Below are 23,910 nucleotides of genomic sequence, written 5' to 3'. Positions count from 1 at the left end.
ACTGGTCACTGGAAGCGGAACTGCCCCAAGTATTTGGCGGATAAGAAGGATGGCAAGGTTAACAAAGGTATATGTGATATACATGTTATTGATGTGTACCTTACTAATGCTCGCAGTAGCACCTGGGTATTTGATACTGGTTCTGTTGCTAATATTTGCAACTCGAAACAGGGGCTACGGATTAAGCGAAGATTGGCTAAGGACGAGGTGACGATGCGCGTGGGAAATGGTTCCAAAGTCGATGTGATCGCGGTCGGCACGCTACCTCTACATCTACCTTTGGGATTAGTTTTAGACCTAAATAATTGTTATTTGGTGCCAGCGTTAAGCATGAACATTATATATGGATCTTGTTTGATGCGAGATGGTTATTCATTTAAATCAGAGAATAATGGTTGTTCTATTTATATGAGTAATATCTTTTATGGTCATGCACCCTTGAAGAGTGGTCTATTTTTGTTGAATCTCGATAGTAGTGATACACATATTCATAATATTGAAGCCAAAAGATGCAGAGTTGATAATGATAGTGCAACCTATTTGTGGCACTGCCGTTTAGGTCATATCGGTGTAAAGCGATGAAGAAACTCCATAATGATGGACTTTTGGAATCACTTGATTATGAATCACTTGGTACTTGCGAACCGTGTCTCATGGGCAAGATGACTAAAACACCGTTCTCCGGTACTATGGAGAGAGCAAAAAATTTGTTGGAAATCATACATACAGATGTATGTGGTCCGATGAATATTGAGGCTCGTGGCGGATATCGTTATTTTCTCACCTTCACAGATGATTTGAGTAGATATGGGTATATCTACTTAATGAAACATAAGTCTGAAACATTTGAAAAGTTCAAAGAATTTCAGAGTGAAGTTGAAAATCATCGTAACAAGAAAATAAAGTTTCTACGATCAGATCGTGGAGGAGAATATTTAAGTTATGAGTTTGGCCTACATTTGAAACAATGCGGAATAGTTTCGCAACTCACGCCACCCGGAACACCACAGCGTAATGGTGTGTCCAAACGTCGTAATCGTACTTTACTAGATATGGTATGATCTATGATGTCTCTTACTGATTTGCCGCTATCGTTTTGGGGTTATGCTTTAGAGACGGCTGCATTCACTCTAAATAGGGCACCATCAAAATCCGTTGAAACGACACCTTATGAACTATGGTTTGACAAGAAACCAAAGTTGTCGTATCTTAAAGTTTGGGGTTGCGATGCTTATGTGAAGAAACTTCAACCTGATAAGCTCGAACCTAAATCGGAGAAATGTGTCTTCATAGGATACCCAAAGGAGACTGTTGGGTACACCTTCTATCACAGATTCGAAGGCAAGACATTCGTTGCTAAGAATGGATCCTTTCTAGAGAAGGAGTTTCTCTCGAAAGAAGTGAGTGGGAGGAAATAGAACTTGATGAGGTAACTGTACCTACTCCCTTATTGGAAAGTAGATCATCACGGAAATCAGTTTCTGCGACACCTACACCAATTAGTGAGGAAGTTAATGATAATGATCATGAAACTTCAGATCAAGTTATTACTGAACCTCGTAGGTCAACCAGATTAAGATCCGCACCAGAGTGGTACGGTAATCCTGTTCTGGAGGTTATGTTACTAGACCATGACGAACCTACGAACTATGAAGAAGCAATGGTGAGCCCAGATTCCGCAAAATGACTTGAGGCCATGAAATCCGAGATGGGATCCATGTATGAGAACAAAGTATGGACTTTGGTTGACTTGCCCGATGATCGGCAAGCCATTGAAAATAAATGGATCTTCAAGAAGAAGACTGACGCTGACGGTAATGTTACTGTCTATAAAGCTCGACTTGTTGCGAAAGGTTTTCGACAAGTTCAAGGGATTGACTACGATGAGACCTTCTCACCCGTAGCGATGCTTAAGTCTGTCCGAATCATGTTAGCAATTACCGCATTTTATGATTATGAAATTTGGCAAATGGATGTCAAAACTGCATTCCTGAATGGATTTCTGGAAGAAGAGTTGTATATGATGCAACCGGAAGGTTTTGTCGATCCAAAGGGAGCTAACAAAGTGTGCAAGCTCCAGCGATCCATTTACGGATTGGTGCAAGCCTCTCGGAGTTGGAATAAACGCTTTGATAGTGTGATCAAAGCATTTGGTTTTATACAGACTTTTGGTGAAGCCTGTATTTACAAGAAAGTGTGTGGGAGCTCAGTAGCATTTCTGATATTATATGTGGATGACATATTGCTGATTGGAAATGATATAGAATTTCTGGATAGCATAAAGGGATACTTGAATAAGAGTTTTTCAATGAAAGACCTCGGTGAAGCTGCATATATATTGGGCATCAAGATCTATAGAGATAGATCAAGACGCTTAATTTGACTTTCACAAAGCACATACCTTGACAAAGTTTTGAAGAAGTTCAAAATGGATCAAGCAAAGAAAGGGTTCTTGCCTGTACTACAAGGTGTGAGATTGAGTAAGACTCAATGCCCGACCACTGCTGAAGATAGAGAGAAGATGAAAGATGTTCCCTATGCTTTAGCCATAGGCTCTATCATGTATGCAATGCTGTGTACCAGACCTGATGTGTGCCTTGCTATAAGTTTAGCAGGGAGGTACCAAAGTAATCCAGGAGTGGATCACTGGACAGCGGTCAAGAACATCCTGAAATACCTGAAAAGGTCTAAGGATATGTTTCTCGTTTATGGAGGTGACAAAGAGCTCATCGTAAATGGTTACGTTGATGCAAGCTTTGACACTGATCCGGACGATTCTAAATCGCAAACCGGATACGTGTTTACATTGAACGGTGGAGCTGTCAGTTGGTGCAGTTCTAAGCAAAGTGTCGTGGCGGGATCTACGTGTGAAGCGGAGTACATAGCTGCTTCGGAAGCAGCAAATGAAGGAGTCTGGATGAAGGAGTTCATATCCGATCTAGGTGTCATACCTAGTGCATCGCGACCAATGAAAATCTTTTGTGACAATACTGGTGCAATTGCCTTAGCAAAGGAATCCAGATTTCACAAGAGAACCAAGCACATCAAAAGACGCTTCAATTCCATCCGGGATTTAGTCCAGGTGGGAGACATAGAAATTTGCAAGATACATACGGATCTGAATGTTGCAGACCCGTTGACTAAGCCTCTTCCACGAGCAAAACATGATCAGCACCAAGACTCCATGGGTGTAAGAATCATTACTGTGTAATCTAGATTATTGACTCTAGTGCAAGTGGGAGACTGAAAGAAATATGCCCTAGAGGCAATAATAAAGTTATTATTTATTTCCTTATATCATGATAAATGTTTATTATTCATGCTAGAATTGTATTAACGGAAACATAATACATGTGTGAATACATAGACAAACAGAGTGTCACTAGTATGCCTCTACTTGACTAGCTCGTTGATCAAAGATGGTTGTGTTTCCTGGCCATAGACATGAGTTGTCATTTGATTAACGGGATCACATCATTAGGAGAATGACGTGATTGACTTGACCCATTCCGTTGGCTTAGCACTCGATCATTTAGTATGTTGCTATTGCTTTCTTCATGACTTATACATGTTCCTATGACTATGAGATTATGCAACTCCCGTTTACCGGAGGAACACTTTGTGTGCTACCAAACGTCACAACGTAACTGGGTGATTATAAAGGTGCTCTACAGGTGTCTCCAAAGGTACTTGTTGGGTTGGCGTATTTCGAGATTAGGATTTGTCACTCCGATTGTCGGAGAAGTATCTCTGGGCCCACTCAGTAATACACATCACTATAAGCCTTGCAAGCATTGTGACTAATGAGTTAGTTGCGGGATGATGTATTACGGAACGAGTAAAGAGACTTGCTGGTAACGAGATTGAACTAGGTATCGAGATACCGACGATCGAATCTCGGGCAAGTAACATACTGATGACAAAGGGAACAACGTATGTTGTTATGCGGTCTGACCGATAAAGATCTTCGTAGAATATGTAGGAACCAATATGAGCATCCAGGTTCCGCTATTGGTTATTGACCGGAGAGGTGTCTCGGTCATGCCTACATAGTTCTCGAACCCGTAGGGTCCGCACGCTTAACGTTACGATGACAGTTATATTATGAGTTTATATGTTTTGATGTACCGAAGGTTGTTCTGAGTCCCGGATGTGATCACGGACATGACGAGGAGTCTCGAAATGGTCGAGACATAAATATTGATATATTGGAAGCCTATGTTTGGACATCAGAAGTGTTCCGGGTGAAATCGGGATTTTTCCGGAGTACCGGGAGGTTACCGGAACCCCCCGGTAACTTAATGGGCCTTAGTGGGCCTAGGTGGAAGAGAGGAGAGGTGGCCAGGGCAGGGCCGCGCGCCCCCCCAGTCCGAATAGGACAAGGAGAGGGGGGGGGGGGCGGCGCCCCCCTTCCTTCGTCCCCTCCACCTCTTCCCCCTTTCTCTCCTAGTCCAACATGGAAAAGGGGGGGAGTCCTACTCCCGGTAGGAGTAGGACTCCTCCTGGCGCGCCTCTCCTCTAGGCCGGCCGAACCCCCCCCCCTTGCTCCTTTATATACGGGGGCAGGGGGGCACCTCTAGACACACAATTGATCAATGATCTTTTAGCCGTGTGTGGTGCCCCCCTCCACCATATTACACCTCGATAATATCGTAGCGGTGCTTAGGCGAAGGCCTGCATCGGTAGAACATCATCATCGTCACCATGCCGTCGTGCTGACGAAACTCTCCCTCAACACTCGGCTGGATCGGAGTTCGAGGGACGTCATCGAGCTGAACGTGTGCTGAACTCAGAGGTGTCGTGCGTTCGGTACTTGATCGGTCGGATCGTGAAGACGTATGACTACATCAACCGCGTTGTGTTAACGCTTCCGCTTTCGGTCTACGAGGGTACGTGAACAACACTCTCCCCTCTCGTTGCTATGCATCACCATGATCTTGTGTGTGCGTAGGAATTTTTTTGAAATTACTACGTTCCCCTACAAAGTGGCCCATTAGTGAACCACCATGGGGGTCCTCGGCCCGACCCACTGGTCGGGAGATGACGTGGTGAGTACCCCCTAATCCAGGACACCCTCACCCACCCCCGGCTTGTGGGGCCCCTGGCCAGCCTCCGTGGCCCATCTTCTCCTATATGAAGCCATTTTCCCTAGAAAAAATCAGGAGAGAACTTTCGGGACGAAGCACCATCGTCTCGAGGCGGAACCTGGGCAGGAGCACTTTTGCTCTTCGGCGGAGCGATTCCGCCGGGTATACATCCCTCCGGGAGGGGGAAATCGATGCCATTGACATGACCAACAACCCTCTCATCATGGGAGGACCAATCCTCATCAAAATCTTCACCAGCACCATCTCATCTCAAACCCTAGTTCATCTCTTGTATCCAATATATGTCTCAAAACCTCAGATTGGTACCTGTGGGTTCCTAGTAGTGTTGATTATAGCTTGTAGTTGATGCTAGTCGGTTTATTTGGTGGAAAATTATATGTTCAGATCCTTTATGCTATTCAGTACCCCTTTGATCTTGGACATGAATGTGATTTGTGAGTAGTTACTTTTGTTCTCGAGGACATGACAGAAGTCTTGTCATAAGTAATCATGTGAATTTGGTATTCGTTTGATATTTTGCTGATATGTATGTTGTGATTTCCTTAGTGGTGTTATGTGAACGTCGACTACATGACACTTCACCATCTTTGGGCCTAAGAGAAGGCATTGTGGAGTAGTAATTAGATGCTGGGTTGCTAGAGTGACAGAAGCTTAAACCATAGTTTATGCGCTATTCCATAAGGGGCTGATTTGGATCCATATGTTTCATGTTATGGTTAGATTTATCTTAATTCTTATTTCATAGTTGCGGATGCTTGCGAGAGGGGATAATAATAAGTGGGAGGCTTGTTCAAGTAAGAACAACACCCAAGCACCGGTCCACCCACATATCAAATTATCAAAGTAGTGAACGTGAATCAAACAAACATGATGAAGTGACTAGATGAAATTCCCGTGCATCCTCAAGAACGCTTTGCTTATTGTAAGAGATCGTTCCGGCCTGTCCTTTTATAAAAAAGGATTGGGCTACCTTGCTGCACCTTAGTTACCGTTACTACTTGTTGCTCGTTACAAATTACCTTGCTATCAAACTATATGTTACCGACAATTTCAGTGCTTGCAGAAAATACCTTGCTGAAAATCGTTTGCCATTTCCTTCTGCTCCTTGTTGGGTTGACACTCTTACTTATCGAAAGGACTAGATTGATCCCCTATACTTGTGGGTCATCATGGCGGCCCGCATGTATGCGCCCGCCGCCATCATCAAGGAGAAGTAGAACACGGGAGGTTGTCGCCGCTTGTGTCACATGAAGGCCTGATACGTCCATTTTGCATCATGTTTTCTTACTGTTATTTATATGTTTTTATCCATAATAATGCTTTTTGGAGTAATTCTAATGCCTTTTCTCTCATAATTTGCAAGGTATACACCAAGAGGGAGAATTCCGGGAGATGGAAATCTGGACCTGGAAAAGTTACGTCATGCCACCTATTCTGCACAACTCCAAACGAACTGAAACATCACGGAGAATTTTTATGGAATATTTAAGAATTATTGGAGAAAATAACTACCAGAGGGGGGCCACCAGGTGGGCACAACCCACCTGGGTGCGCCAGGGAGCGCAGGCGCGCCTTGGTGGGTTGTGCCCTCCTCGGCCCACCTCCGGTGCCCATCTTCTGGTATATAGGTCATTTTGACCTAGAAAAAAAATAAGGAGAGGACTTTCAGGACGGAGCGCCGCCGTCTCGAGGTGGAACTTGGGCAGGAGCACTTCTGCCCTCCGGTGGAGCGATTCCGCCGGGGGAACTTCCCTCTCGGAGGGGGAAATCACTGTCATCATCATCACCAACAACTCTCCCATCTTGGGGAGGGCAATCTCCATCAACATCTTCAACAACATCATCTCATCTCAAACCCTAGTTCATCTCTTGTGTTCAATCTTGTTACCGGAACTATAGATTGGTACTTGTGGGTGACTAGTAGTGTTGATTACATCTTGTAGTTGATTACTATATGGTTTATTTGGTGGAAGATTATATGTTCAGATCGATTATGCTATTTAATACCCCTCTAATCAAAATCATGTTTATCATTTGTGAGTAATTACTTTTGTTCTTGAGGTCACGGGAGAAATCATGTTGCAAGTAATCATGTGAACTTGATATGTGTTCGATATGTTGATAGTATGTATGTTGTGATTCCCTTAGTGGTGTGATGTGAACGTCGACTACATGACACTTCACCATATTTGGGCCTAAGGGAATGCATTGTGGAGTAGCAATTAGATGATGGGTTGCGAGAGTGACAGAAGCTTAAACCCTAGTTTATGCGATATTCTGTAAGGGGCCAATTGGATCCAAAAGTTTAATGCTATGGTTAGAATTTATTCTTAATACTTTTCTCGTAGTTGCGGATGCTTGCGGGAGGGTTAATCATAAGTAGGAGGTTTGTTCAAGTAAGAACAGCACCTAAGCACCGGTCCACCCACATATTAAATTATCAAAGTAGCGAACACAAATCGAACCAACATGATGAAAGTGACTAGATGAAATTCCCGTGTACCCTCAAGAACACTTTGATTATAATAAGAGACCGTTTTGGCCTGTCCTTTGCCTCAAAAGGATTGGGCTACCTTGCTGCACTTTTGTTATACTATCGTTACTTGCTCATTACAAATTATCTTGCTATCAAACTACTCCACTACTTACAATTTCAGCACTTGCAGATATTACCTTACTAGAAACTACTTGTCATTTCCTTCTGCTCCTCGTTGGGTTCGACACTCTTACTTATCGAAAAGAGCTATAATTGATCCCCTATACTTGTGGGTCATCAAGGCTATTCTCTGGCGCCGTTGCCGGGGAGTGAAGCGCCTTTGGTAAGTGGAATTTGGTAAGGAAACATTTATATAGTGTGCTGAAATTTATTGTCACTTGTTACTATGGAAAACAATCCTTTGAGGGGTTTGTTCGGGGTATCTTGTAGCGACCAGACCTCAAATGGTCTGTGCTGCTGTGCACCAGTGTCATCCCTGGATCAGTAATGCTGACACGCACAGTACAAATGGAGGATTTATAACAGAGTAGCAATCACACACTTATTACATCGAATATCTCCAAAGAGATTAAGTATGATAAACATGGCTTAAGGCCATCTAAAACGATAACAGCGGAAGACTTGGAAGATAAGTGAGTCCATCAACTCCAGCGGCATCACTGAGTATAAGACCACGACCTAAGGCACCTTACTCGTCGTCTGAAAAGTCTGCAACATGAAACGTTGCAGCCCGAAAACGGGTCAGCACATAGAATATGCTGGCAAAGTAACACATAGAGAGTAATGAACAGTAATAATGCTATACTACATGCATATATGGCTGGTGGAAAGCTCTATGGTTACAATTTTGCGAAAAGCCAATTTTATCCTACTTCAAAGGAATAAATTTTATTTAACTATCATGGTGGTTGTTAAACATTGAGAAGGTACCTCCAACTCAATCCCAATTAAGTGTCATCATTAACCCAACAAAATTAATTAAAAGTAACATGGTGATGAGATTCAAATGATAATCCAGGTACTAGATACTCAAGTTGTCCATAACCGGGGACACGGCTAACCATGATTAGTTTGTACACTCTGCAGAGGTTTGCGCACTTTTCCCCACAAGACTCGATCGCCTCCGTTTGATTCTCGCACTGCATGATGTTTGAGAAACGGATGACCGAGACACAGTCTTTCAGAAACAATCACTCTTTACTCTGGATGGACCGGTACACCTACTTTCCCCTACATCTGCTAGTCCACCTCTTCAAGAGATCATGTAACCTACTCAACTATGCTAGAGCCCATAATAGCTTGTGGCTGCACACGGAAGTTTCTAGCATGAATAATCTTATGATCCCTTTGAGCCTGGGTGGCGGACCTTATAAAATCAGACAACACTGGGTTCTCCAGGTGCCTCAATCCACCCAGATGTGAGTTTTAGTTGCCACCTTAAGTTGAACCATTAATAAACATCTCACATCTGTCATGAATATCTCTCAAACCCAATCCACGTCTACGAGCATAGCATGGCAATAATAATAGCAACGTAGAAGTAACTCCCAAGGGTTTGATAAGAAAACAGGTAATAGGTACTACCTCAACTACTTCCCAGTTCCCACAATTTAGTTAGATCCTAGTCATGCAATGTTTGAGGAATAGATCTAATGCAATAAAACTGGGTATGGAAAGTATGATCAAAGTGTTACTTGCCTTGCTGATGATCCGCAAAACCTAGCGATTCGAAGTAACAAGCGGCACACTCCGGGTACTCTATCGCAAACAAACAAGCATACAATCAGTACTCATCTAATGCACAGGTAAAACTCGAATGAAAGATCCAACCAGAAAGTTCAACTTAAGAACTCCGGTTTGCAAAAAGAATCAACTCGAAAGAAGCAACGAAAGTCAAACGGCGAAAGAAAGAAGCTTCGTTTACTAATCTGGATCTAGGTCAAATTTTACTGTAGCAAAAACTTGTTTGAGTAGGTTAAACGGAAAGAGAATTTCGAGACGAAACTCTAGGCGCTTGAATCGCCTGATTCCGATAAACGAGCGAGAAGTTAAACAGAAACGAAGATTCGATCAGAAATCGAATCTGAGATAATCGCAGAAAAATCCGACGAAAAAGAAAAACGGACGAACGGTTAAAGAACGGACGTTCGTTAACAGAGAAAAACCGACGAACGCGTTCGTTAAAACGAACGGTTCGGTGAACGCTCGCAAAATAATAAAACCGAAAAAAAACCGATCTAGGGTTTTTTTTAAACGAAGGTTTTTTTAAAACCGGCAAACGAACGGGCAGTACCTCGTCGGGGCGGGGGCTCGGCGGCTCCGGCGGTCGGGGGCGGGGGCGGGGGGGGCGCGGGGGGCGGGGCTCGGGGCGGCCCGGCGGCGGCGGCGCGGGCAGTCGGCGGCGGCGGCGGTGAGAGGAGGGGGGGGGGGGGTATATAAAGGGGGGGCGGCTTGGGGAGGGGCAAGCCGGCGGCGGCGTGGCTCCCGTGTCCATGGACGGCGGCGGCGGCGTCGTGCGGAGAGGAGAGGGCGCGGGGGGGCCGGCGGCTGCGGCTGGGCTCGGCCCAGGGGCGCGCGCGTTTTTTTTTAAAACGTTCCGCGGAAAATAATTCAGAAAAATAAATAAAAGTCAGAAAAATATAAAATAAATTTTCCCCGTCTAGTTAGAAAATCTAGAATAGGGTGAACATTTTTTAACACAAAATAAATATTTTGAAAACATGCAATATTTTTAATGCAATAAAAATTGCAAATAAAATCCAAATAAATTCCAATAAATGATTTTAACATTTTCCTCCAGTATTTCAATTGTTTTGGAGAAGTCATATTTTCTCCTCTCGTTTATTTTTAAAATGAAATATTTTTCCGGAGAGAAAATAATTAAAACCAAAATCCTCGTCTTATTATTTGATGAAAATCAAATATGAAAATTCGAGAAAATCCCCAACTCTCTCCGAGGGTCCTTGAGTTGCTTAGGATTTATCGAGGATTTGTCAAAATGCAATAAAACATGATATGCAATGATGATCTATGTATAACATACCAAATTGAAAATTTGGGATGTTACAAACCTACCCCCCTTAAGATGAATCTCGCCCTCGAGATTCGGGTTGGCTAGAAAACAGGTGGGAGTGGTCCTTCCGTAGATCTTCCTCTCGCTCCCAGGTGGCTTCATCCTCCGTGTGGTGACTCCACTGGACTTTGCAAAACTTGATAACCTTGCTGCGGGTAACTCGGCTGGCATACTCAAGAATCTTAACTGGTTTCTCCTCATAGGTCAAATCACTTTCCAGCTGAATCGCTTCCAGTGGCACAGTATCTCTCAGTGGTATCTCAGCCATCTCTGCGTGGCACTTCTTCAACTGAGAAACGTGAAATACATCATGTACTCCAGACAATCCTTCGGGCAATTCCAGCTTGTAAGCAACCTCTCCCATACGTTCCAACACTCTGTATGGTCCGATAAAACGGGGCGCTAACTTTCCCTTAACTCCAAAGCGCTTCACTCCTCGAAGTGGTGATACTCGAAGATACACTCTGTCTCCGACTTCGTGAACTGTCTCCTTTCGTTTAGAATCAGCATAACTCTTCTGCCTGGACTGGGCTACCTTGAGCCTATCGCGAATCAACCTCACTTTCTGTTCAGACTCCTTAATCAAATCTGGTCCAAACAACTGACGGTCTCCAACTTCGTCCCATAACAACGGTGTTCTACACCTCCTTCCGTACAAGGCTTCGAAAGGGGCCATCTTCAAACTGGTTTGATAACTGTTGTTATAAGAAAACTCCGCATATGGCAAATTGTCGTCCCAACTAGATCCATAATCTAGTGCACATGCTCTCAACATGTCCTCCAAAATCTGGTTGACTCTCTCGGTCTGTCCATCTGTCTGCGGGTGAAAAGCTGTACTAAATTCCAGCCTGGTTCCCAATGTTTCATGTAACTGCTTCCAAAACTTCGAGGTAAATTGGGTTCCTCTGTCTGATACAATGGTCCTCGGAACTCCATGCAAACATACGATCCTGGTCATGTATATCTTTGCCAACTTAGCACTGGTGTAAGTGGTCTTCACTGGAATGAAATGAGCCACTTTCGTCAAACGGTCGACTACAACCCATATTGAGTCATAGCCTGAACGAGTCCTGGGTAATCCTGTGATAAAATCCATGCCTATTTTATCCCACTTCCATTCGGGTATCGGCAATGGTTGTAGCAATCCTGCTGGCTTCTGATGCTCTGCCTTCACTCTCTGACACACATCACAAACTGCTACATACTCTGCAATATCCTTCTTCATTCCGGTCCACCAGAAAGTATTCTTCAAATCCAAATACATCTTGGTATTCCCTGGGTGAATCGAGTACGGTGAATCATGGGCTTCTTGCAAAATCAACTTCCTGATCTCCGGATCATTTGGCACATATACGCGGTCCTCAAACCATAAGGTATCGTGCTCATCCTCACGAAATCCCTTGGCTTTTCCTTTGCTCATCTTCTCCTTTATCTCTTCAATCTCCTTGTCTGTCTTCTGAGCTTCTCTGATCCTTTCCATCAAGGTGGACTGAATCTCCAATGTCGCTAAATAGCCTCTTGGGACTATCTCCAAACAGAGCTCGCGAAGGTCCTCGGCTAACTCCTGAGGTAACTCTCCTGTCATGAGAGTGTTGACATGACTCTTGCGGCTCAACGCGTCTGCTACTACGTTAGCCTTTCCAGGGTGATAATGCAATCTCATATCATAATCTTTAATGAGCTCCAACCATCTCCTCTGCCTGAGATTTAACTCCTTCTGCGTGAAAATATACTTCAAACTCTTGTGATCCGTGTACACCTCACAATGGTTTCCGATGAGAAAATGTCTCCATGTCTTCAATGCATGCACCACGGCTGCTAATTCCAAATCATGCGTAGCATAATTCTTCTCATGGGGTTTAAGTTGTCGTGAAGCATATGACACAACTCTTCCTTCCTGCATAAGCACTGCTCCAAGTCCTCGACGAGAAGCGTCGCAATAAACTTCATAGTCCTTGCGTTGATCTGGCAGAATCAACACTGGTGATGTAACCAATCGTTTCTTCAACTCCTGGAAACTAGCTTCACATTCCTCAGTCCAATTGAATTTGGTGTCCTTCTTCGATAACTCAGTCATGGGCTTAGCAATCCTTGAGAAATTCTCGATGAATCTCCGGTAGTATCCTGCAAGTCCAAGAAAACTCCGGATTTCTCCAACTGTCGTGGGTGATTCCCAACTTGTCACTGTGTCAACCTTGGCAGGGTCTACTGCTATTCCTTCTCCAGAAATAACATGTCCAAGGAATCCAACTTCCTTCAGCCAAAATTCACACTTGCTGAACTTGGCATATAACTGATGTTCTCTGAGCTTCTCAAGTACCAATCGTAAATGCTCCTCATGCTCTTCCTCATTCTTGGAAAAGATTAGAATGTCGTCAATGAACACCACGATGAACGTATCCAAAAACTCCATAAATACTTTGTTCATCAGGTTCATGAAATAGGCCGGTGCGTTAGTCAGACCAAATGACATAACGGTATACTCATACAATCCATATCTGGTGGTAAAAGCCGTCTTAGGTATATCCTGCTCTCGAATCTTTAACTGATGGTATCCTGATCGTAGATCGATCTTGGAAAATACTTTAGCTCCTTGTAGGCGGTCAAACAAATCATTGATCATCGGCAGTGGGTACTTGTTTTTAATGGTCACTTCATTCAATCCTCGGTAATCAACAACCATCCTCAGCGATCCATCCTTCTTCTCCACTAGAAGTACTGGTGATCCCCAAGGTGACGAACTTGGGCGAATATAGCCTTTATCCAGTAACTCCTTAATCTGCTTCTTAATTTCCTCCAAATCTTTTGCGGGCATCCTGTACGGTCTCTTAGATATTGGCCCTGTGCCTGGCAAAAGTTCAATCAAGAACTCAATGTCTCTATCTGGTGGCATGCCTGGCAACTCGTCTGGAAATACATCCGGATAATCCTTCACCACTGGTACTTCCTCCTGTACAACTCCTGATAAGGAATTCACTTGAGTCCTCTTCGGCATATGCCGGGATACATACTTGATCCTTTTTCCTTCCGGGGTGGTAAGCAAAATCGTCTTGCTGGCACAATCGATGTTTCCTCCATACAACGATAGCCAATCCATTCCCAAAATCACATCCAAACCTTGCGATTCCAAAACTATGAGGTCTGAGGGGAAAACATGCCTACCAATGGCCAATGGTATCTGAAAACATCCTTGGGTTGCCATATACTCTGCTCCTGGCGAGGTTACTAACATAGGGGTTTTGAGAACTTGGGTGGACATCTTAAACTTATTCACGAATCCCCTTGATATGTATGAATGCGATGCACCAGTATCGAAAAGAACGGTTGCAGTAAATGACTTAACCAAAAACTTACCTATTACTGCATCAGGCTGAGCTTCAACCTCCTCCACGCTCACGTGGTTCACATGTCCTTTGTTGAACGGGTTCGGCTTCTTCCCAGAGCTTCCATTGCCATTTCCATTTTGGGCTTCAGGACAATCAGTTGCATAATGTCCAGTCTTCTGGCACTTGAAACAAGTAATGTGACTTAGATCCCTCTTGGTTGGGGTAGATGGGTTGGTGCGGTTCTGTCCGTTGCCTCCTCCATTCCCATTACCATTCTTGGAGCCATTATGGTTGTGCGAACTACCTCCTCCATGGGTATGCTGAAACTGTCCTCCCGGCTTCGGGGTAAATCGTGGCTTCTGCTGAGCTCCAGAATTGTACTTCCCTTGTCCATACTTCCTCTTACGGTTTTCAATCTGCTGTTGCTTCCCTTCAATCATGAGAGCTCTATCTACCAGCTCCTGGTAGTTGTTGAAGGTTGCTACCATCAACTGCATACTCAGTTCATCATTCAGCCCTTCCAAAAATTTCTCCTGCTTGGCAGCATCTGTAGCAACGTCATCTGGTGCATAACGTGCTAACTTACTGAAATCCTCCACATACTGGCCTACGGTGCGTCCTCCTTGGCGTAGGTTGCGAAACTCACGCTTCTTCATAGCCATAGCTCCTGCTGAAACATGAGCTGTACGGAAAGCTTGCTGAAACTGGTCCCATGTGACAGTGTCAATAGGGTGCGTGGCTGTATAATTCTCCCACCATGATGCTGCGGGTCCATCAAGCTGATGTGCGGCAAAACGCACTCTTTCCGCATCTGTGCATCCTGCAGTGGTCAACTCCCTTCCAACTTTGCGGAGCCAATCATCTGCAACAATCGGCTCGGTGCTACTGGAAAACACCGGCGGGTTTAGCCTTAAGAAACGGGCTAAGTGATCAACAGGTGGTGGTGGCGGTGGGTTGTTGTTGTTGTTGCCTTGGTTCTGCACTAACACTTGCATCAGGGCATTCTGTTGCTGAATCAACTGGGTGATCTCTGGCGGGAAAACAAATCCGGTGTCGCGTCTCGGAGGCATCTGATAGGTTTAGAAAAGATGAGAGTTAAGAATAGAATGAGGTCTAGAGAGAAACACTACCCATATGCTCATGAGACAAATAAAATCAATATCACTCAATCAATTCAAACAAGGCAAAACAATCGATCTAACTAGCGTTACAAAGTGCTTGAACTATACTATTAAATGGGGGAAAACTACTACTGATATGGTGGTCTACTAGAAATTCTGATCCGTTGAAGACTCCATGATGTCTGCTCCAGCTTCGTCAACAAAGTCATCTTCACTTGGTTCCGAGTCGGTGTCGTCGATGATGATGTAGTTATCCGGACAAGTGCATTCGTCGACTTCTGCTTTTGGCACTGGATTTCCCATGAATACTCCAATCTTCTTCTCCAGGTCGTCATTCTTCCCTACTAGTGCGTTGATTTCCTCCAAATAATCCTCGCGTGTAGCCTTGAGTTCTTCTTGGAGCTCCTTGATCTTCGTTAATGCCTTCTTCAGTTCTTCCTTGTCCGTGCACATCTGGTTCTCCTGGCGACGAATATGTTGGTTCTGCTCCTGGATGAAAGCTGCGATTGATCCATCCTTCTTGGTTCTGATCATCTCCCATTGCGTGTCTCGGCGTCCACAAATTTGATAAATAGTATCCTTAAGCTCCTGGTGGTAGACTTCTCCAATGCGTCCCATGGCGATGTGTGCGGCCATGCTCTTCCCTAAACTCCAGGTTGGTGCTTCGAAAACCAATCTTATGGCACTAAACATCCTTCCTGGAATGAGAACTTGAATCTTCCAGCTCTCCTCTTCAGGTAATGTGGCGTTGTAGGTTCCGGTGATGCTTGGTATTCCTATGTTCAAGTACTTGGTGACTTCCTTCAAGTGTCGACCAAAAGGCGTGTCTTCATCTGGTTGCATGAACTTGCTCCTTGCATCCGCCATTCCTAAAAGAGTAGAAAGTGGAGAGGGGTCAGAAATGAGAAGAGAGAAGCTTTCTAGGGCTTAAGCTTAGTGGTCGTGTCCTACAGTCAGCGTGTGCTCTGATACCAACTTTGTAGCGACCAGACCTCAAATGGTCTGTGCTGCTGTGCACCAGTGTCATCCCTGGATCAGTAATGCTGACACGCACAGTACAAATGGAGGATTTATAACAGAGTAGCAATCACACACTTATTACATCGAATATCTCCAAAGAGATTAAGTATGATAAACATGGCTTAAGGCCATCTAAAACGATAACAGCGGAAGACTTGGAAGATAAGTGAGTCCATCAACTCCAGCGGCATCACTGAGTATAAGACCACGACCTAAGGCACCTTACTCGTCGTCTGAAAAGTCTGCAACATGAAACGTTGCAGCCCGAAAACGGGTCAGCACATAGAATATGCTGGCAATGTAACACATAGAGAGTAATGAACAGTAATAATGCTATACTACATGCATATATGGCTGGTGGAAAGCTCTATGGTTACAATTTTGCAAAAAGCCAATTTTATCCTACTTCAAAGGAATAAATTTTATTTAACTATCATGGTGGTTGTTAAACATTGAGAAGGTACCTCCAACTCAATCCCAATTAAGTGTCATCGTTAACCCAACAAAATTAATTAAAAGTAACATGGTGATGAGATTCAAATGATAATCCAGGTACTAGATACTCAAGTTGTCCATAACCGGGGACACGGCTAACCATGATTAGTTTGTACACTCTGCAGAGGTTTGTGCACTTTTCCCCACAAGACTCGATCGCCTCCGCTTGATTCTCGCACTGCATGATGTTTGAGAAACGGATGACCGAGACACAGTCTTTCAGGAACAATCACTCTTTACTCTGGATGGACCGGTACACCTACTTTCCCCTACATCTGCTAGCCCACCTCTTCAAGAGATCATGTAACCTACTCAACAATGCTAGAGCCCATAATAGCTTGTGGCTGCACACGGAAGTTTCTAGCATGAATAATCTTATGATCCCTTTGAGCATGGGTGGCGGACCTTATAAAATCAGACAACACTGGGTTCTCCAGGTGCCTCAATCCACCCAGATGTGAGTTTTAGTTGCCACCTTAAGTTAAACCATTATTAAACATCTCACATCTGTCATGAATATCTCTCAAACCCAATCCACGTCTACGAGCATAGCATGGCAATAATAATAGCAACGTAGAAGTAACTCCCAAGGGTTTGATAAGAAAACAGGTAATAGGTACTACCTCAACTACTTCCCAGTACCCACAATTTAATTAGATCCTAATCATGCAATGTTTGAGGAATAGATCTAATGCAATAAAAACTGGGTATGGAAAGTATGATCAAAGTGTTACTTGCCTTGCTGATGATCCGCAAAACCTAGCGATTCGAAGTAACAAGCGGCACACTCCGGGTACTCTATCGCAAACAAACAAGCAGACAATCAGTACTCATCTAATGCACAGGTAAAACTCGAATGAAAGATCCAACCAGCAAGTTCAACTTAAGAACTCCGGTTTGCAAAAAGAATCAACTCGAACGAAGCAACGAAAGTCAAACGGCGAAAGAAAGAAGCTTCGTTTACTAATCTGGATCTAGGTCAAATTTTACTGTAGCAAAAACTTGTTTGAGTAGGTTAAACGGAAAGAGAATTTAGAGACGAAACTCTAGGCGCTTGAATCGCCTGATTCCGATAAACGAGCGAGAAGTTAAAAAAAAACAAAGATTCGATCAGAAATCGAATCTGAGATAATCGCAGAAAAATCCGACGAAAAAGAAAAACGGACGAACGGTTAAAGAAAGGACGTTCGTTAACAGAGAAAAACCGACGAACGTGTTCGTTGAAACGAACGGTTCGGTGAACGCTCGCAAAATAATAAAACCAAAAAAAAGCCGATCTAGGGTTTTTTTAAAACGAATGGTTTTTTTTCTTTGAAAACCGGCAAAACGCACGGGCAGTACCTCGTCGGGGCGGGGGCTCCGGCGGCTCGGGGCGAGGGGCGGCGAGGGGCGCGGGGTGCGGGGCTCGGGGTGCGGCAACCGGCGGCGGCGGCGGCTGGCAAGTGCGGCGGCGGCGACGGGCAAGTGCGGCGGCGGCGGCGAGATGAGAGGAGGGGGGGGGGGGTTGCGGGGTATATAAAGGGGGGGCGCGAGGCTTGGAGGAGGGGCAAGCTCCGGCGGCGGCGACACGGACTCCCGTGTCCACCATGGACATGGCGGCAGCGGGGCGTGCCGTGCGCGAAGAGGAGAGAGGCGCGGGGTGGGCCGGCGGCCTTGCGCTCGGCTGGGCTCGGCCCAGCGGGCGCGCGCGTTTTTTTTAAAAACGTTCCGTGGAAAATAATTCACAGAAAAATAAATAAAAGTCAGAAAACTATAAAATAAAATTTCCCCGTCTAGTTAAAAAATCTAGAATAGGGTGAACATTTTTTTAACACAAAATAAATATTTTGAAAACATGCAATATTTTTAATGCAATAAAAACTGCAAATAAAATCCAAATAAATTCCAATAAATGATTTTAACATTTTTCCTCCAGTATTTCAATTGTTTTGGAGAAGTCATATTTTCTCCTCTCGTTTATTTTTAAAATGAAATATTTTTCCGGAGATAAAATAATTAAAACCAAAATCCTCGTCTTATTATTTGATGAAAATCAAATATGAAAATTCGAGAAAATCCCCAACTCTCTCCGAGGGTCCTTGAGTTGCTTAGGATTTATCGAGGATTTGTCAAAATGCAATAAAAACATGATATGCAATGATGATCTATGTATAACATACCAAATTGAAAATTTGGGATGTTACATATCTTCACCTCGTCCAGAACCACAATTAGCTACCCCTCAACCTACTGCACCTACTGAAAATATTGAATATTAAATTCCTTCGGGTATGATAGAACAACTGCTAGCTAATCCTTATGTAGGAGATGGAACCGAACATCCTGATATGCACTTGATATACGTAGAACAAATTTGTGGATTGTTTAAGCTTGCAGGTTTACCCAGGGATGAAGTTATGAAAAAGGTTTTCCCTTTATCTTTGAAGGGAAAAGCATTGGCATGGTATAGGCTATGCGATGATATTGGATCTTGGAATTGGAATCGTTTGAAATTGGAGTTCCACCAAAAAAATTATCCTATGCATTTAGTTCATCGTGATCGGAATTATATATATAATTTTTGGCCTCGTGAAGGAGAAAGTATCACTCTAGCTTGGGGGAGGCTTAAATCAATGTTATATTCATGCCCCAATCATGAGCTCTCAAGAGAAATTATTATCCAGAATTTTTATGCTCGACTTTTTCGTAATGATCAAACCATGCTTGATACTTCTTGTGCTGGTTCTTTTATGAAGAAGACTATTGAATTCTGGTGGAATCTCTTGGAAAGAATTAAACGTAACTTTGAAGATTGGGAACTCGACGAAGGTAAAGAGTCAGGTATTAAACTTAAGTATGATTGTGTTAAATCTTTTAAGGATACTGATGCTTTTCAAAAGTTTAGCACCAAATATGGACTTGACTCTAAGATAGTAGCCTCCTTTTGTGAATCATTTGCTACTCATGTTGAACTTCCTAAAGAGAAGTGGTTTAAATATCACCCACCTAATAAAAAATAAATTGAGGAACCGGTACTAGTTAAAGAAGAAACTATAATTTATAATGTTGATCCAGTTGTCCCTTCTGCTTATATAGAGAAACCACATTTTCCTGCTAGGATAAAGGAACATGCTAAAGTTTCAACCGTGGTTAACAAAAGCTATATTAGACCACTTAAACCTGATGAACAAATTAAAGTAGAACCTAGCATTGTTATGGTTAAAGATTTCTTAGAAGAAGACATGGATGGTCATGTTATTTATTTCTATGAAGAAGCTGCTAGAATTGCTAAACCTGATAAAAGGGATAAACATAGACCCATTGTGGGCATGCCTGTCATCTCAGTTAAAATAGGAGATCACTGTTATCATGGCTTATGTGACATGGGTGCTAGTGTGAGTGCTATTCCTTACACCTTATATCAAGAAATTATGAAAGACATAGCACGTGCAGAGTTAGAAGAAATAGGTGTTACTATTAAACTTGCTAATAGAGACACCATGTCACCATTTGGGATCATTAGAGATGTTGAAGTCTTGTGTGGGAAAATAAAATACCCTACTGATTTTCTTGTTCTTGGATCACCACAAGATGACTTTTGTCCCATTATCTTTGGTAGACCTTTCTTGAACACAGTTAATGCTAAGGTAGATTGTAAGAAACAAGCTGTCGGTGTTAGATTTGGTGATGAGTCTCATGAATTTAATTTTTCCAAGTTTAGTAGAAATCTTCATGAAAAAGAATTGCCTAGTAAGGATGAATTAATTGGTCTTGCTTCTATTGCTGTGCCACCTACCGATCCTTTAGAACAATATTTGCTAGACCATGAAAATGATTTACATATGCATGAAAGGAACGAAATAGATAAGATTTTCTTTGAACAATGTCCTCTACTTAAACACAATTTGCCTATTGAAACTCTGGGAGGTCCTCCTCCACCTAAAGGTGATCCTATGTTTGAATTAAAACAGTTGCCAGACACTTTGAAATATGCTTATCTTGATGAAAAGGAGATATATCCTGTTATTATTAGTGCTAACCTTTCGGAACATGAAGAAGAAAGGTTGTTGAAAGTTCTAAGGAAGCACCGAGTTGCTATTGGATATACTCTTGATGATTTAAAGGGCATTAGTCCCACTCTATGTCAGCATAAAATTAATATGGAACCTGATGCTATACCTGTTGTTGATCACCAACGTCGGTTAAATCCGAAGATGAAAGAGGTGGTAAGAACGGAAATATTAAAACTTCTGGAAGGAGGTATAATTTATCCTATAGCTGATAGTAGATGGGTAAGTCCTATTCATTGTGTCCCTAAGAAAGGAGGTATTACTATTGTTCCTAATGATAAGAATGAACTAATTCCACGAAGAATTGCTACAGGCTATATGATGGTAATTGATTTTAGAAAATTAAATAAAGCAACTAGAAAAGATCATTACCCTTTGCCTTTTATTAATCAAATGCTTGAAAGATTATCTAAGCACACACACTTTTGCTTCCTTGATGGATATTCTAGCTTCTCACAAGTACCTGTTTCTCAACCTAATCAAGAAAAGAGTACTTTTACTTGTCCCCTTGGAACCTATGCTTATAGACGTATGCCTTTTGGTTTATGTAATGCACCTGCTACCTTTCAAAGATGTATGACTGCTATATTCTCTGACTTTTGTGAAAATATTGTTGAGGTTTTCATGGATGGCTTTTCTATTTATGGGAAGTCTTTTGATGATTGTTTAAGCAATCTTGAGCGAGTTTTGCAGAGATGTGAACAAACAAATCTTGTCGTGAATTGGGAGAAGTGCCACTTTATGGTAAATGAAGGCATTGTCTTGGGTCCTAAAATTTCTGAAAGAGGTATTGAAGTGGACAAAGCTAAGGTTGATGCAATTGAGAAAATGCCATGTCCTAAAGATATAAAAGGTATTCGTAGTTTCCTGGGTCATGTTGGTTTCTACAGGAGATTTATCAAGGACTTCTCTAAAAATTTTAGGCCTCTCACTAATCTTTTGCAGAAGGATATTCCTTTTGTTTTTGATGATGATTGTTTAGAAGCCTTTTAAACACTCAAGAAAGCCTTAACTTCTGCACCTATTGTTCAACCACCTGAATGGAACTTGCCTTTTGAAATTATGTGTGATGCTAGTGATTATGCTGTTGGTGTTGTTCTAGGACAAAGAGTTGATAAAAAATTGAATGTTATTCATTATGCTAGTAAAACTCTAGACAGTGCTCAAAGAAATTATGCTACTACTGAAAAAGAATTCTTAGCAGTGGTGTTTGCTTGTGATAAATTTAGACCTTATATTGTTGATTCCAAAGTAACTGTTCACACAGACCATGCTTCTATTAAATATCTTATGGAAAAGAAAGATGCTAAACCTAGACTTATTCGTTGGGTTCTTTTGCTACAAGAATTTGATTTACATATCATCTATAGAAAAGGAGCTGAGAACCCCGTAGCTGATAACTTGTCTAGGCTTGAAAATGTGCTTGATAACCCACTTCCTATTGATGATAGTTTTCCTGATGAGCAGTTAGCTGCAATAAATGTTTTTCATAATACTCCTTGGTATGCTGACCATTTACCACCTAGCTTTACATACCAACAAAAGAAAAAATTCTTCTATGATTTAAGACATTACTTTTGGGATGACCCACATCTTTATAAGGAAGGAGTAGATGGTATTATTAGAGGTTGTGTACCTGAGCATGAACAGGGACAAATCCTATGGAAATGTCACTCCGAAGCTTATGGAGGGCATCATGTTGGAGATAGAACTGCTCATAAGGTATTGCTGCCTGGATTTTATTGACCTACTCTCTTCAAGGATGCCCGTAAGTTTGTATCATCTTGTGATGAATGCCAAAGAATAGGTAATATCGGTAACCGTCAAGAAATGCCTATGAATTATTCACTTGTTGTTGAACCATTTGATGTTTGGGGATTTGATTACATGGGACCTTTTCCTTCCTCTAATGGGTATACACATATTTTGGTTGCTGTGATTATGTTACTAAGTGGGTAGAAGCTATTCCAACTAGTAGTGCTGATCAAAACACCTCTATTAAAATGCTTAAGGAAGTTATTTTCCGAAGGTTTGGAGTCCCTAGATATTTAATGACTGATGGTGGTTCACACTTTATTCATGGTGTTTTTCGTAAAATGCTTGCCAAGTATGATGTTAACCGTAGAATTGCATCACCCTATCATCCTCAGTCTAGTGGTCAAGTTGAACTTAGCAATAGAGAAATAAAATTAATTTTGCAAAAGACTCTCAAAAGGGCCAGGAAAAATTGGTCTAAGAAATTAGATGATGCACTATGGGCTTATAGAACAGCATATAAAAATCCTATGGGTATGTCTCCTTATAAAATGGTTTATAGAAAAGCTTGTCATTTGCCTCTTGAGTTAGAACATAAAGCATATTGGGCAGTTAAAGAACTCAATTATGATTTCAAACTTGCTGGTGAAAAGAGGTTATTTGATATAAGCTCATTGGATGAATGGCGAACCCAAGCTTATGAAAATGCAAAATTATTCAAAGAAAAAGTTAAAAGATGGCATGACAAAAGAATTCAAAAGCGTGAGTTTAAAGTCGGAGAATATGTTCTTTTGTATAACTCTCATTTCAGATTCTTTGCAGGAAAACTCCTCTCAAAATGGGAAGGCCCATATGTCATCGAGGAGGTTTACCGGTCTGAAGCCATCAAGATAAATAATTCCGAAGGTACTAACCCGAAGGTTGTCAATGGACAATGAATAAAGCATTATTATATCTCAGGTACGCCCATTAATGTTGAAAGTAATATTATCCAAACTTTGACACTGGAAGAACACATAAAAGAGTCCTTCCGAAACACTCCAGAATCGTGAAAATAAGGAGGTACGTGATACGGTAAGTAAACGGACTCCGAAAAATCCGCAAAAATATTTTTTGTCAATTTTGGAATATTTAAATTTTTTGGAAATAAAGAAACTTCCAGGAAGCGTCCCCTGGTGGGCACAATACACCAGGGCACACCAGGCTTTCCAGGCGCACCCAGGTGGGTTGTGCCCACCTGGGACACCTTCCGTACTCCGTTTTTCTTCCATATGCTTGTCCTCCAAGATAAAAAATCTATATATACTTCTCGAACCTGTTGACCACCGTAGCACCACCGTATCACGAAGAAATCCTCTATTCTCTTTTCTTGCTGTTTTTGGCCAGATTTATCAATCCAGGCATCATGTCTTCTTACTCCTCCAACAACATGGAAGAAGATGCCTGGCTGATGAAGATCGAGACGA

The sequence above is a fragment of the Triticum aestivum genome, chromosome 7D (genome assembly GCF_018294505.1).
Source record: "Triticum aestivum cultivar Chinese Spring chromosome 7D, IWGSC CS RefSeq v2.1, whole genome shotgun sequence".
Lineage (NCBI taxonomy): Eukaryota > Viridiplantae > Streptophyta > Magnoliopsida > Poales > Poaceae > Triticum > Triticum aestivum.
Note: the sequence above shows the minus strand (reverse complement) of the source record.